This window comes from Neofelis nebulosa, chromosome 5 (assembly GCF_028018385.1).
Source record: "Neofelis nebulosa isolate mNeoNeb1 chromosome 5, mNeoNeb1.pri, whole genome shotgun sequence".
In the NCBI taxonomy this organism is placed as follows: domain Eukaryota; kingdom Metazoa; phylum Chordata; class Mammalia; order Carnivora; family Felidae; genus Neofelis; species Neofelis nebulosa.
Window position 1 is genome coordinate 32,353,716 of NC_080786.1, and position 12,759 is coordinate 32,366,474.

The window sequence follows — 12,759 nt, forward strand, 5'->3', positions numbered from 1 at the left end:
CCAAGTTAGTTAGCATATAGTGCAACAATGATTTCAGGAGTAGATTCCTTAGTGCCCCTTACCCATTTAGCCCATCCCCCCTCCCACAACCCCTCCAGTAACCCTCCATTTGTTCTCCATATTTAAGAGTCTCTTATGTTTTGTCCCCCTCCTTGTTTTTATATTATTTTTGCTTCCCTTCCCTTATGTTCATCTGTTCTGTGTCTTAAAGTCCTCTTATGAGTGAAGTCATATGATACTTATCTTTCTCCGACTATTTTCGCTTAGCATAATACCCTCTAGTTCCATCCACATAGTTGCAAATGGCAAGATTTCATTCTTTTTGATTGCCGAGTAATACTCCATTGTATATATACACCACATCTTCTTTATCCATTCATCCGTTGATGGACATTTGGGTTCTTTCCATACTTTGGCTATTGTTGATAGTGCTGCTATTTAACATTGGGGTGCATGTGTCTGTTCGAAACAGCATACCTGTATCTCTTGGATAAATACCTAGTAGTGCAACTGCTGGGTTGTAGGGTAGCTCTATTTTTAATTTTTTCAGGAACCTCCATACTGTTTTTCAGAGTGGCTGTACCAGTTTGCATTCCCAGGTAATACTGATTTTTTAAAGAACTCAAGAAAAAGGACAACACTAATCATACCAGTTCACTAAAAAGTGACACGTTATTGTTAATTATTAAACAATGTTCTATTTTATTTCCATGACTGATATGGCAGTTTTCATATACAGTGGAGTCTTAACTATAATTACAATGGACTACCAAGTTAGTTCATAAAGGGAGGAATATTTTGCTGCATTAATTTAATATTGTAAAGTGAAAGGCAACAAAACAACAACTAGCATTAGAAACAACATAAAAACCAGTCTCATGCTTAGCATCTTTAAAAATAACTACCATATTTAGGGGCGCCTGGTGGCTCTGTCGGTTAAGCATGTAACTCTTGATTTCAACTCAGGTCATGATCTCATGGGTCATGGGCTCAATCCCTGCTTGGGATTTTCTCTTTCTTTCTCTCTCTGCCCCTTCTCTACTCGCTCGCTCTCTCTCTCAAAATAAATAAATAAACTTCTAAAAAAATTGACTACCATATATAAGTAACAATTACTAATAAAGTAAAATCAGATGTTTAAAGCTGTAATTTTGAAAATGAACAGAGCCTGTCACTGAAAATTTTTTAAAGAAGAAAATCCTGCTGCTGTCACAATGACTTTTGATACATAGGCCTATTTACTTACTACATTCTACCTGTTCATTCTTCTTCCATTAGGTCCAACAACTCTACTGAAACTGCTTCCTCACACCTATTATCTGCCAATTGTTACATCAAACAGTCTTTCTTTAGTAATACCCTACATATTCTATTGAAAACATTTGCCCATTATATTGATTTCTATTAACACTATATCCTTGTACTGTATTCTCTAATGGCTTACTTTGATTTCTTTCACTTTTATTTACCTGAATACAGGTTATTTCCAAAGTTCTGTCCTACACATTTTTTTTGTCCTTTTCTACATTTTCTAACCTGGAAATGGCCCATATCTAGCTTACCCACCAGAGAAAAGTATGGCAGAATACTACTTATTAATCTTTGTATTCTCTATAGTTCCTTGAAATATGCCTAACATCTTAAGTCTTCTCTCTACTATTTTAAGCTTTGACAATGAATAGCTATTAAAAGTAAATTAAAGATCTGAAATAATTCAGATTCAGAGAAACAGAAATATTTGAAAATAAGGAATGAAAAATAAATAGATTATCTTCCACTCTCTAAAACACTATCTGCGAGAATCTTCAAATAATCTACCAACATACGTATCTTACATGAAAAAATAAAAGACTGTTTGATCAAGCCCTACTGACAGGATTATACCTCTAGTGAAGATAAAGGAAGAACTTTCAAAAGTGTCATTTTTAACTATCAATAATTCCAGAAATAGAATAACATCAAAAAACTACCATCAAGTTACTGATCACTTAAATTTTATCAAACTGCTGGAGAGAACATAACTTGATACAATCCCTATGGTATGCAATTTGGCAAATATTACCGAAATTACAAATTTACATACTCCTTGGCCTGGATATTGTACTTGTTGCGAAAAATCCATAAACTCACACACATATGAAATAACGAAGGTACAAGGTTATTCCCTGAAACACTGTTTGTAATAGCAAAAGGAAAAATACATATACCCATAAATAATTCTGATTCTGATTAATAACTGCAAGTGTTGATGATAATGACGATGGTGGTGGCAGCTAACACTTGGGTGCTATCTGCCAGGCGTTGCTCTAATAAATATGCCCTATTAAATAAGTTAAAACATTTACTTTTCACAACAATACTTTTCACAACAATAGAAGAATGTACTACTTTTCTCTCATTTTATAGAAGAGAAAATTGAGGCACCTAGAGATTTAGCGACTTGCAAACAGGGTTTCCCAGTAGCAGATTCGTGGTCTATACGCAGACAGTCTGGCTACAGGGTCCATGACTAACCACTACTTTTAACTGACTAAAATCAATGGAATCCATGCAGCTGTCAAAAACAATAAAGTGGTCTATGCTTGATATGGAAAGATCTGTAGGATATATTCATAAATGAAAAAGGAATATTTATGCATTTGATAATATATGATTTAAAATATTTCTATAAAGATACACAAATATCTGGCACAAGTGGTTGCCTCAGGGAAAGAGAAATATGTGGTTGAGGTTTAGGGATATAATGGAGGTATTATATTGCATACCCTTTGCATTTCCTGAAATTTGAACTATATAAATGTATTACTCAAAATAAGGAATACATTTCAAATAAAAAATAAAATGTTAAAAAACTAAACTGAAGGACAGACTGCTATTAATCTTTGCCTGTCAAGCATTTGTGTAGTCACTACCAATATGCGCTCATTAGAGGGTAGGCTAAGAATGCTCCATTTAAGTTTGCCAAAAATGTGAAATTTTATGTTTTACTTACCAGGCTATTATAGAACACAAAAAATGAAATTGAAAAGCAATATGAAAATGAGGCTGGAGAACATATCCTTGGCAAAATTAGTGACATGGACAACAATGAAAAGAAACTTTAACTGTGGTTATAGCAACCACACATTTAGCAGAATCCTCAAGAAGTCATCGTAGGGTCATTTAAAATCTTTGGCATTAGACACAGTAGGGTTTAAGTCTCAGCTCCCCCAGTTACTAAGCTATAGGAGACTGAAAAAATCAACTGTTTTCTATAAAACTCAGATTTCTAATCTTAAAGTGGTGAGAATACCAATGCAGGGATTTTTTTTGTTCAATGCTGTAATTCCTAGTACATAAGCAGCACTGAAAAAAAATGTGGAACAAATGACTAAGGATGATATGAGAACAAAATAAGAAAACAAGTATAAAGAATTTAGTATTGTGCTTATAGCATGTAAGATGCAAGATGCATGTAAGATGCTCACCTACTTTTGAGCATTCCTTTTTTGAAAGATTATCCTGCCCATTTAGAGGAAAGCTAAAAGCTCGAGTTTTTGGGCTCTACTGAAAGCCAGATCCCTAATTGTGCATGTTGTCAGATTATTGCCACTTGAAGAATGAGACCAGTCATCTCTTTTATTCCAGAACTAAGCAAAGTCAGCAGTTTTCTAAGCACCCAGACCAAAGCTTTTACTTCCAGACACTAACCATGTCTTTCCAAAATGTCTAGAATCCACCATAACGATGAGTTAAGGTGATAAGTCAATGCCGAAGAAGCAGGAACCCACAAATTCTTATCCCCATTTACACGAACCCCATGGTTTAGAACACGGTCTCATCTCATCCTCTTCATTTTGAATTTTACCCTTACTCTATTCTATGATGAGATCCAAAGCCAAAACTCTAGCCTTGTTTGTATCCTTCCAACTAGGTACAGAAGCAGACAGAAGAAAAGACTGAAAGCAGAGAGAACGTTCTTTAAAAATATTTTTTAATGTTTATTTATTTTTGACAGAGAGAGAGAGACAGAGAGACAGAGTATGAGCGGGGAGGGGCAGAGAGAGAGGGAGACACAGAATCTGAAGCAGCTCCAGGCTCTGAGCTGTCAGCACAGAGACTGATACCGGGCTCAAACTCACAGACTGCGAGATCATGACCTGAGCCGAAGTTGGACGCTCAACTGACTGAGCCACCCAGGCACCCCACATACAGAACTTTTTGAGCAGCAAATCAACTTACCCAAATACAACAAAAGGCCCTTCTGCGTTTATATCTTTTATGATACTAACATTCTGGTTCCCTCAAATTACTGAACCTGGCTCCCTTAAATTACTAAACCAAACCAATTACTGGTGTTATATACTAACACTGCCTAAGAGTGTTTAACAGAGAGCCTTCCTAAGAGCTTTCTTACTAATTGTACCATGTATGAAACAGCTTTCTATTTTAAAGCTTTTATTGTAAAGACTGGATTATAAAGTATTAATTTAAAAACCTAATCTGGTGATGGACCAGAGATAATTCATACACATGACAGGAAAATTTTTGGTAGTCTCATCTTCTGCTTCATTTTTACTTTAAGTAACAGTACATTATACATCAAAATAAAGTGGAGAAAGACTGAAAAGAGTATGGATAAATTACAAGACAAAATCTAAGTCAAAAAGGAGAAGAAATGCTGAGGCTACTAAAACTGAGAAGTATTTACTAAAGAAACACTGCATACCAGAATATAGAATTTAACAGTTACCTAAGATTGCAGTGACTGTTGAGGAAAGGGAATGGGGAAAGATAAAGAGACAGATACTTTGGTTGCTTTTTAATGATCATTTCAAGCTTAATTCTGGAGCTTGGTTTAGCCATGTTAGTATAGCCCAGGAACAAAAGCAAGCATTGTCTTATAACGGTGATGTTTCAAACTACTTTCACCAAATCTTCCAACAACTACTAAAATATCCTGAAGGGGTGCCTGGATGGTTAAGCACCTGACTTCGGCTTGGGTCATGACCTCATAGTTTGTGCCCACGTTGGGCTCCGTGCTGATGGCTCAGAGCCTAGAGCCTGCTTCAGATTCTCTGCCTTTCTCTCTTTACCCCTCCCCTGCTTGTGTTCTGTCTCTCTCTCTCTCCCAAAAATAAAATAAACATTAAAAAGAATTTTTTTTTAATATCTTCATCTTCAGTCCACATAAGAATTAAAGGAAACGGCAATGAAAAAAATAAACATACTTTTTAAAATGTCCATCTGCTACCTCAGGCATTACTACTAATATTAACATGATTCAAGAGAAGCAGGACTTCTTAATCTATGGCACATGGATTCCTAAATATCTATGGACCTTTTGTATGAAAATTTAGGTCTATGCAACTTTTGTGGAGAAAGACCCAAATTTTCAGGTTATTATTAAAGGAATTGGAGAACTCAAAAAGGTAACAACAGCATATTAGAAGAAAAATATCAGCCAAAGATTTTAAGTCTTAGGGAACTGAAGACAAAAATTAAATTGTGGCAGTAAAGAATAGCTCTAAAGAAGAATTACTCTTCATAGCATGGTATGGAAAAGCAAAAACTAGGGAGTGAGAGATGCAGGGGAAAGAAATGCTGAATTATGTTTCTTTCTCATAAATTAGACCATGAGTGCAATGGTTATCATCTAAGTAGAACCAGGTTTCATCTCCAAGTAGCAAAGGAAAAAGAGCACAAGGGAACTTCCCCATAACGTTAAGAATACATAAATTAAAGAGTGAACATTTTTTTTTATAAGTACCTTGTTGAGAGCGAACACTACATATCTGACTTCAGTTACATAATATATATAAGATAATTTAGGATTTAAATGTGTGAGATAATTTAGGATTACTTTGTATTTTCCTATCAAAGTGCATATATAAATGATCAAGTCGTACTCTTTAAGCTGTACTTCAAAGGTGTGTCACTACAAGGTCCCAAATAATCTCAAGTATACTTTTGCAAAGACTCTCTCATAATTTATTTGCCACTAAGACTTTCTCATCTTTCTCTAGAGCACCACTCTTTTCTATTTCATTGAACTTTTATGTATATGATTAAAAAGGGGGAAAAAACCTAGGTGGTTGGGCTTAATAAGAGTCTCAAAGAATTTTCCTTAAACTGAATTCCACAATGTTTTAAAAAATACATACTTTTTTAGAATAGTTTTAGACTAACATAAAAATTACACAGTGCAAAATGTTTCCATAAACACCAAAACCAGTTTCTCTTACTGTTAATATCTCATATTAATATTGTATATTTGTCACAGCTAATGAGCAGATATTAATAACATTTTTGTTCTTCCCCTAGCTTCACTGAGAAATAATTGACATACATCACTACAAGTTTAAGGTGCACCACATCATGGTTTGATTTACATATATTGGAAATGATTACCACAACAGGTTTAGTTAATATCCATCATTTCTTATAGATATAATTAGAAAAGTAATTTTTCCTTGTGTAGAGAATTCTGAGGATTGACTCTCTTAACAACTTTCCTATGTATCATACAGCAGTATTAACAGTAGTCATTCACTTACACTACATCCCTAGTACTTATTTATCTACTAACTAGGAAGTTTGTACCTTTTGATCATCTTTCTCAAATTCTTTCTCACCTCAACCTGATAATATTAACTAAAAGTCATATTCAGATGTTCTTACTTTTAACCTAATATCCTTTTTCTGTTCCAGGATCTCATCCAGAATACCACAAAAGGTGGTAGTTGTCGTGTGTCCTTAGGGTACTCTACACTGTGACAGTTTCTAACTTATTTTTGATCATCATAATGGTGTTACAGAGCAGTCAGGCAGTTTACAGAATGTCTGTCAATTTGGGTTTGTGTGATGGTTTTCTTATGGTTAAATATGGTTTTTGGTTTTTGAGAGAAAGATCAAAGAAAAAGTGCCATTGTAATTGTATCAAAACAAAAGTATTTTTTAATCATGTGTTTATTAATCATGATCATCTAACTGAGGTAGAATTTGTCAAGTTTCTCCAAGGTACGTTATATTTTTCCCCTTTTTCCACACTGTATTCTTTGGAAAGAAGTCACTATGTACAGCCCACACCTAAACGTGTAACAAATTATGTTTCTTTGTCTTTAAGTTTATATATGTATCTATATAAATTACATTGAATTCTTCTACATGAAAGATTTGTCTATTACCCATTTGTTCCATTTTCAATCATTTATTTATAACATGGACTCATGAATATTTTATAGTTTACATTATAAGCCAATTCTACAGTATTTTGTTGCTCAAATTGTTCCACTTTTGGCTACTGAGTAGGGTTTCTTTTCAGTTGGTTCCTATGTCCTTTTGACAAACCCTCACTGTTGTTTTGTTTTCACTGAGCACTTATTTACTTTCAGAAACTATGAAATGCTTCAGGTTTACCTTGTATATTCCCTGTCCCAGTCTTAGAATCTAATATTGCTGTAAGGATCCCTGACTTCCTCAACTGGAGAATGGAATAAGAAGCCAAGATTTATATGCTAAGTGTGTTCCTTGCTACCGGCTCATTGTTAGTGTAATGTCATTTCTTTTAGGCCCTCTAGGCTTAAAGAGCAAGGAAATATATATGTATGTAACTGCTTCTGTATGTAGCCATATGTATCTATATTAAGCTATATATGAGTTATACTAATATCTTCAACTCCATGACCACACACACCACACGGAATATTCCAGAGTTCTCCCCTTGCTTTTATCTATAATTTCCTACAGTGAAATCTCAAACAGTGAAAACTCTGGTTCCCACCATCAACTATCTACTTACTTACTTTTTTAATTCCAGTTATACATATGTATAGTGATTTCAAAATTGTATACACATATATAGTGACTTCCATACCACAATGGAAAATAACTGCCAACTAGAGTACCATCCTTACATACAGTTCCTTTTGCCTTTAGTCTTATAATCTCTACTCTTAAGTATTTAGAACAGTACTTTTATCCCAAACCCCTGCAGTGAGGTTATTTCATGTGTTTGTAATACAGTTTGATTCTTTTGTTAGTCTGACTTAAACCGGGATGACCTCGTTAAGTGGTTTTTTTAAAATTTGCATTCATCAATGTTTACTTTTTGTTCTAGCAGTTCTATGGGTTTTGAGAAATGCATAGTATCATGTATCTACCATTACAGCATGATACAGAATAGTTTCACCACCCTAACCCCTTATGATTCACCTATTTAACCCTTCTTCCTCCCCAAAGCCCTGGCAAACATGGATCTATTTACCATCTCTATAGTTTTCCCTTTTCCAGAATGTAACAGAAACTGGAGTCATAGTATGTAGCCTTTTTAGACTGGCTTCTTTCACTCCACAATACCTACTGAAGACTCATCTATGCTTTTTGCATGGTTTGAGAACTCATTCCTTCCTATAACCGAATAATATTCCATTTCATGGATGTACCACTGTTTATCCCTTTCATCTACTAAAGGACACCTTGATTGCTTCCGATTTTTGGTAATTAATGAATATAATTACATTAAACACATGCAGGTTTTTGTGTGGGCATGTTTGAGATGAGTTGGGTAAACACCTAAGAGCACAATTACTAGATTTTACAGTAAGGTTATGTTTAGTTTTGTAAGAAACTGTTACAATGTCTTCCAATATGGCTACACCATTTTGCATTCCCATCAACAATGATTTCCTGTGCCTTCACATCTTGACAGTGATCAATACTGCCTGTTTTTTGGACTTCAGCCATTCCAATAGCTGTAGTGATATCTTTTTGTTGTTTTAAAATTTTTTTTCAACGTTTTTTATTTATTTTTGGGACAGAGAGAGACAGAGCATGAACGGGGGAGGGGCAGAGAGACAGGGAGACACAGAATCGGAAACAGGCTCCAGGCTCCGAGCCATCAGCCCGGAGCCGGACGCGGGGCTCGAACTCACGGACCGCGAGATCGTGACCTGGCTGAAGTTGGACGCTTAACCGACTGCGCCACCCAGGCGCCCCTCTTTTTGTTGTTTTAATTCACATTGCCCTTATGACAAATGATGTTGAGCATCTTTTTGCATGTTTAATTGCCATCTGTGAAATGTCTTATTCAGTGAAATGTCTATTCAGGTGTTTGCCCACTTTTTTATTGGGCTGTTTATTTTCTTATCACTGAATTTTTAGAGCTCCTTGTATATTTTAATTACAAGTCCTTTACCATATATGTGTCTTGCAAATATGTTCTCTCAGTCTATGATTTAATTTTCTCAATAATGTCTTTTGCAGAGCAGAAACATTTTAATAAGGTCCAACTTGTCAATTGTTTCTTCCATGGGCTTCCATGTACTCTTGGTTGTTACAGCTAAAAACCTCAAAACCTCATCATTAAACCTAAGGTCATGTAGTCTTTCTCTTACGTTTTATTTTAGAAATTTTGAGTTTTACATTTCACTTAAGAAAGGGGTAAGATCTTTAAGTTCATTTTCTCCCCATGGATATCCAATAGTTCATGTACCATTTGTTGAAAAGATGATTATTTCTCCATTTTAATTGCCTTTATATCTTCAAATAAAAAAAATCAGTTGACTATATTTGTGTGATTCTTATAATATTTTTAAAGACTAATTTAGGGCACAAAAATTTGATATATATACAACCCTTTAGAAACCCATGGGGCCTAGAAAAATGAGGCTAAAATATACCAAAATATTTCTCGTTCCATTCTCCTATTTTAATAATTCTTATTCTGTACTCTGTATAACCAACAGCTTTTCCTAAATAATAAACTCATCAGGATTATCTGTGGTTTTCAATGCACAATTCCTAAAACAATATCTGAGTATGTCTACATTTGAAAGTTCTTCCAAAAACATAAGAATGAGAAATTAAGACTTTAAATAGTGCCAAGAGACTAGAGTCCATGAAAGTAGAAATTGCAACAATATAAAAGATAAATATACGAAATATGTCCAAAGTGTGGAAGGTTCAAAATTATGGCCTACATTTACACATACACAATTATCCAAGGGAACAAATATGTTAAGTTGGTATATAAAGTTTTGATTATGGTAGTACTATACAAAATATTATTTATATAAACAGTTTTCCTGAAATGCTAATAAAAACATGAAAACCATTTTGAAAAACATCTAAAACCTTGAGGATAAAGACAAACTAAAAGGAGAAAGCAAGATACAGAAAGAGCGCTAAAATCACTTTTTCTCTGATAATATTTATTGAGCCTATAATGCACAAGCTGGGACTTCTCAGGTGAAGGGTCTAAAAGAAACAACTTTTTTATGAAGTGGGGCTCAAAGGATTTCATTTGTAAGATAAAGTTAAACCAGCAGTAAATCTAATACCTCATACACTGGGATCCATAAAGAAAACCTCAGAAAAAAAAAGTTTATGTATTTATTTTGAGAGAGAGAGACAGAGAGAGACAGAGAGAGACAGAGAGAGACAGAGAGAGCGCGCACAAGAGCAGAAGAGGGGCAGAGAGAGAGGGAGAAAGGAGAGAGAATTCCAAGCAGGCTCTGCACTGTCAGTACAAGCCTGACACATGGCTCAATCCCACAAACCATGAGATCATGACCTGCCCTGAAATTAACAGACTTACCCAAATGACCCACCCAGGTGCCCCAAGAAACCTTTTTATAATACAGATACCTGGGAGATAGAAGTCAAACACTGGTGCTTTCACAAATATCCTAAATTCACTTAATCTGATCCAGAAAACTGCAGACTTGACTTAGGTGTAAATAGTCGTCGATGTGTAGTACCCTTGGATACCTGTCAAGCAAATGCTAAATCTTCTCTAGAGGAATGTACCTTACCTAGGTTTCTAATAAGTTGGAGAGAAAATGTGGAGCTTGGAATAAAAAGTAACTAAACACTCCAAGAAGAAAGGAATGCAAAGGATATGCAAAGGAATAAGCAAAAATTACTGTATAAACAGACTCACAAAGACTTCAAGTATTAGAATTATCAGATATAGACTGTAAAAGATTCATCATATTAAAAAAGGAAAATACAAAACCGAATGAATAGCCACAGGGAACAATTCCATGGACTTCTTTTCCTATAAAAGAGAGTCACATAACTCTAACTTCTAGAAATGACCAATACAGTAACTGAAACAGACTGGCATGGATGAAAAAAAGTAAGTGAACTGGAAGACAGGGGAAATATTACACAGAAAGGAATACAGGAATTCAAAAATGCAAAAAGGTACAAAGAAAACAATATGCAAAGTTTAAACAAAGTTACTGAGGGAGAAGAGAAAATGAGAAGCAACAATATTTTAAAAGATAACTGAGGCTTTGGGGGAAGATGGCAGCATAGGAGGACATTGGGCTCACCGCGCGTCCTGCTGATCACTTAGATTCCACCTACACCTGCCTAAATAACCCAGAAAACCGCCAGAGGATTAGCAGAACAGAGTCTCCGGAGCCAAGCGCAGACGAGAGGCCCACGGAAGAGGGTAGGAAGGGCGGCGAGGCGGTGCGCGCTCCACGGACTGGCGGGAGGGAGCCGGGGCGGAGGGGCGGCTCGCCAGCCAAGCAGAGCCCCCGAGTCTGGCTGGCAAAAGCGGACGGGCCAGACGGAGTGTGTTCCGACAGCAAGCGCGACTTAGCGTCTGGGAGGTCATAAGTTAACAGCTCTGCTCGGAAACCGGGAAGGCTGGAGGACAAAGGGAGGGAGAGCTGCTGAGCCCCCGGACGACAGAGCTCAGTTTGGTGGGGAACAAAGGCGCTCGCCAGCGCCATCTCCCTCGCACATCCCCCAGCCAAAATCCCAAAGGGAACCAGTTCCTGCAAGGGAACTTGCTCGCTCCGCGCAAACACCCAACTCTGTGCTTCTGTGGAGCCAAACCTCTGGCAGTGGATCTGACTCCCTCACTGACACAGGGCCCCTCCTGAAGTGGATCACCTAAGGAGAAGTGAGCTAAGCCTGCCCCTCCTGCCCCCGTGCACCTTGCCTACCCACCCCAGCTAATACGCCAGATCCCCAGCACCACAAGCCTGGCAGTATGCAAGTAGCCCAGATGGGCCACGCCACCCCACAGTGAATCCCACCCCTAGGAGAGGGGAAGAGAAGGCACAAACTAGTCTGACTGTGGCCCCAGCGGTGGGCTGGGGGCAGACATCAGGTCCGACTGCGGCCCCGCCCACCAACTCCAGTTATACACAACAGCACGGGGGAAGTGCCCTGCGGGTCCTCACCACTCCAGGGACTATCCAAAATGACCAAACGGAAGAATTCCCCTCAGAAGAATCTCCAGGAAATAACAACAGCTAATGAACTGATCCAAAAGGATTTAAATAATATAACAGAAAGTGAATTTAGAATAATAGTCATAAAATTAATCGCTGGGCTTGAAAACAGTATAGAGGACAGCAGAGAATCTCTTGCTACAGAGATCAAGGGACTAAGGAACAGTCATGAGGAGCTGAAAAACGCTTTAAACGAAATGCAAAACAAAATGGAAATGACGACGGCTCGGATTGAAGAGGCAGAGGAGAGAATAGGTGAACTAGAAGATAAAGTTATGGAAAAAGAGGAAGCTGAGAGAAAGAGAGATAAAAAAAATCCAGGAGTATGAGGGGAAAATTAGAGAACTAAGTGATACACTAAAAAGAAATAATATACGCATAATTGGTATCCCAGAGGAGGAAGAGAGAGGGAAAGGTGCTGAAGGGGTACTTGAAAAAATTATAGCTGAGAACTTCCCTGAACTGGGGAAGGAAAAAGGCATTGAAATCCAAGAGGCACAGAGAACTCCCTTCAGACGTAACTTGA

The 12,759-nt window shown here is 36.9% G+C and overlaps 1 protein-coding gene across 2 annotated transcripts in view; it reads right to left on the minus strand.

Annotated features, from left to right (window-relative positions):
• Window positions 1-12,759, minus strand: part of STAG1 (STAG1 cohesin complex component) — a 408,272-nt gene that overhangs the window by 184,139 nt on the left and 211,374 nt on the right. The gene's annotated exons all lie outside the window — the stretch shown is intronic.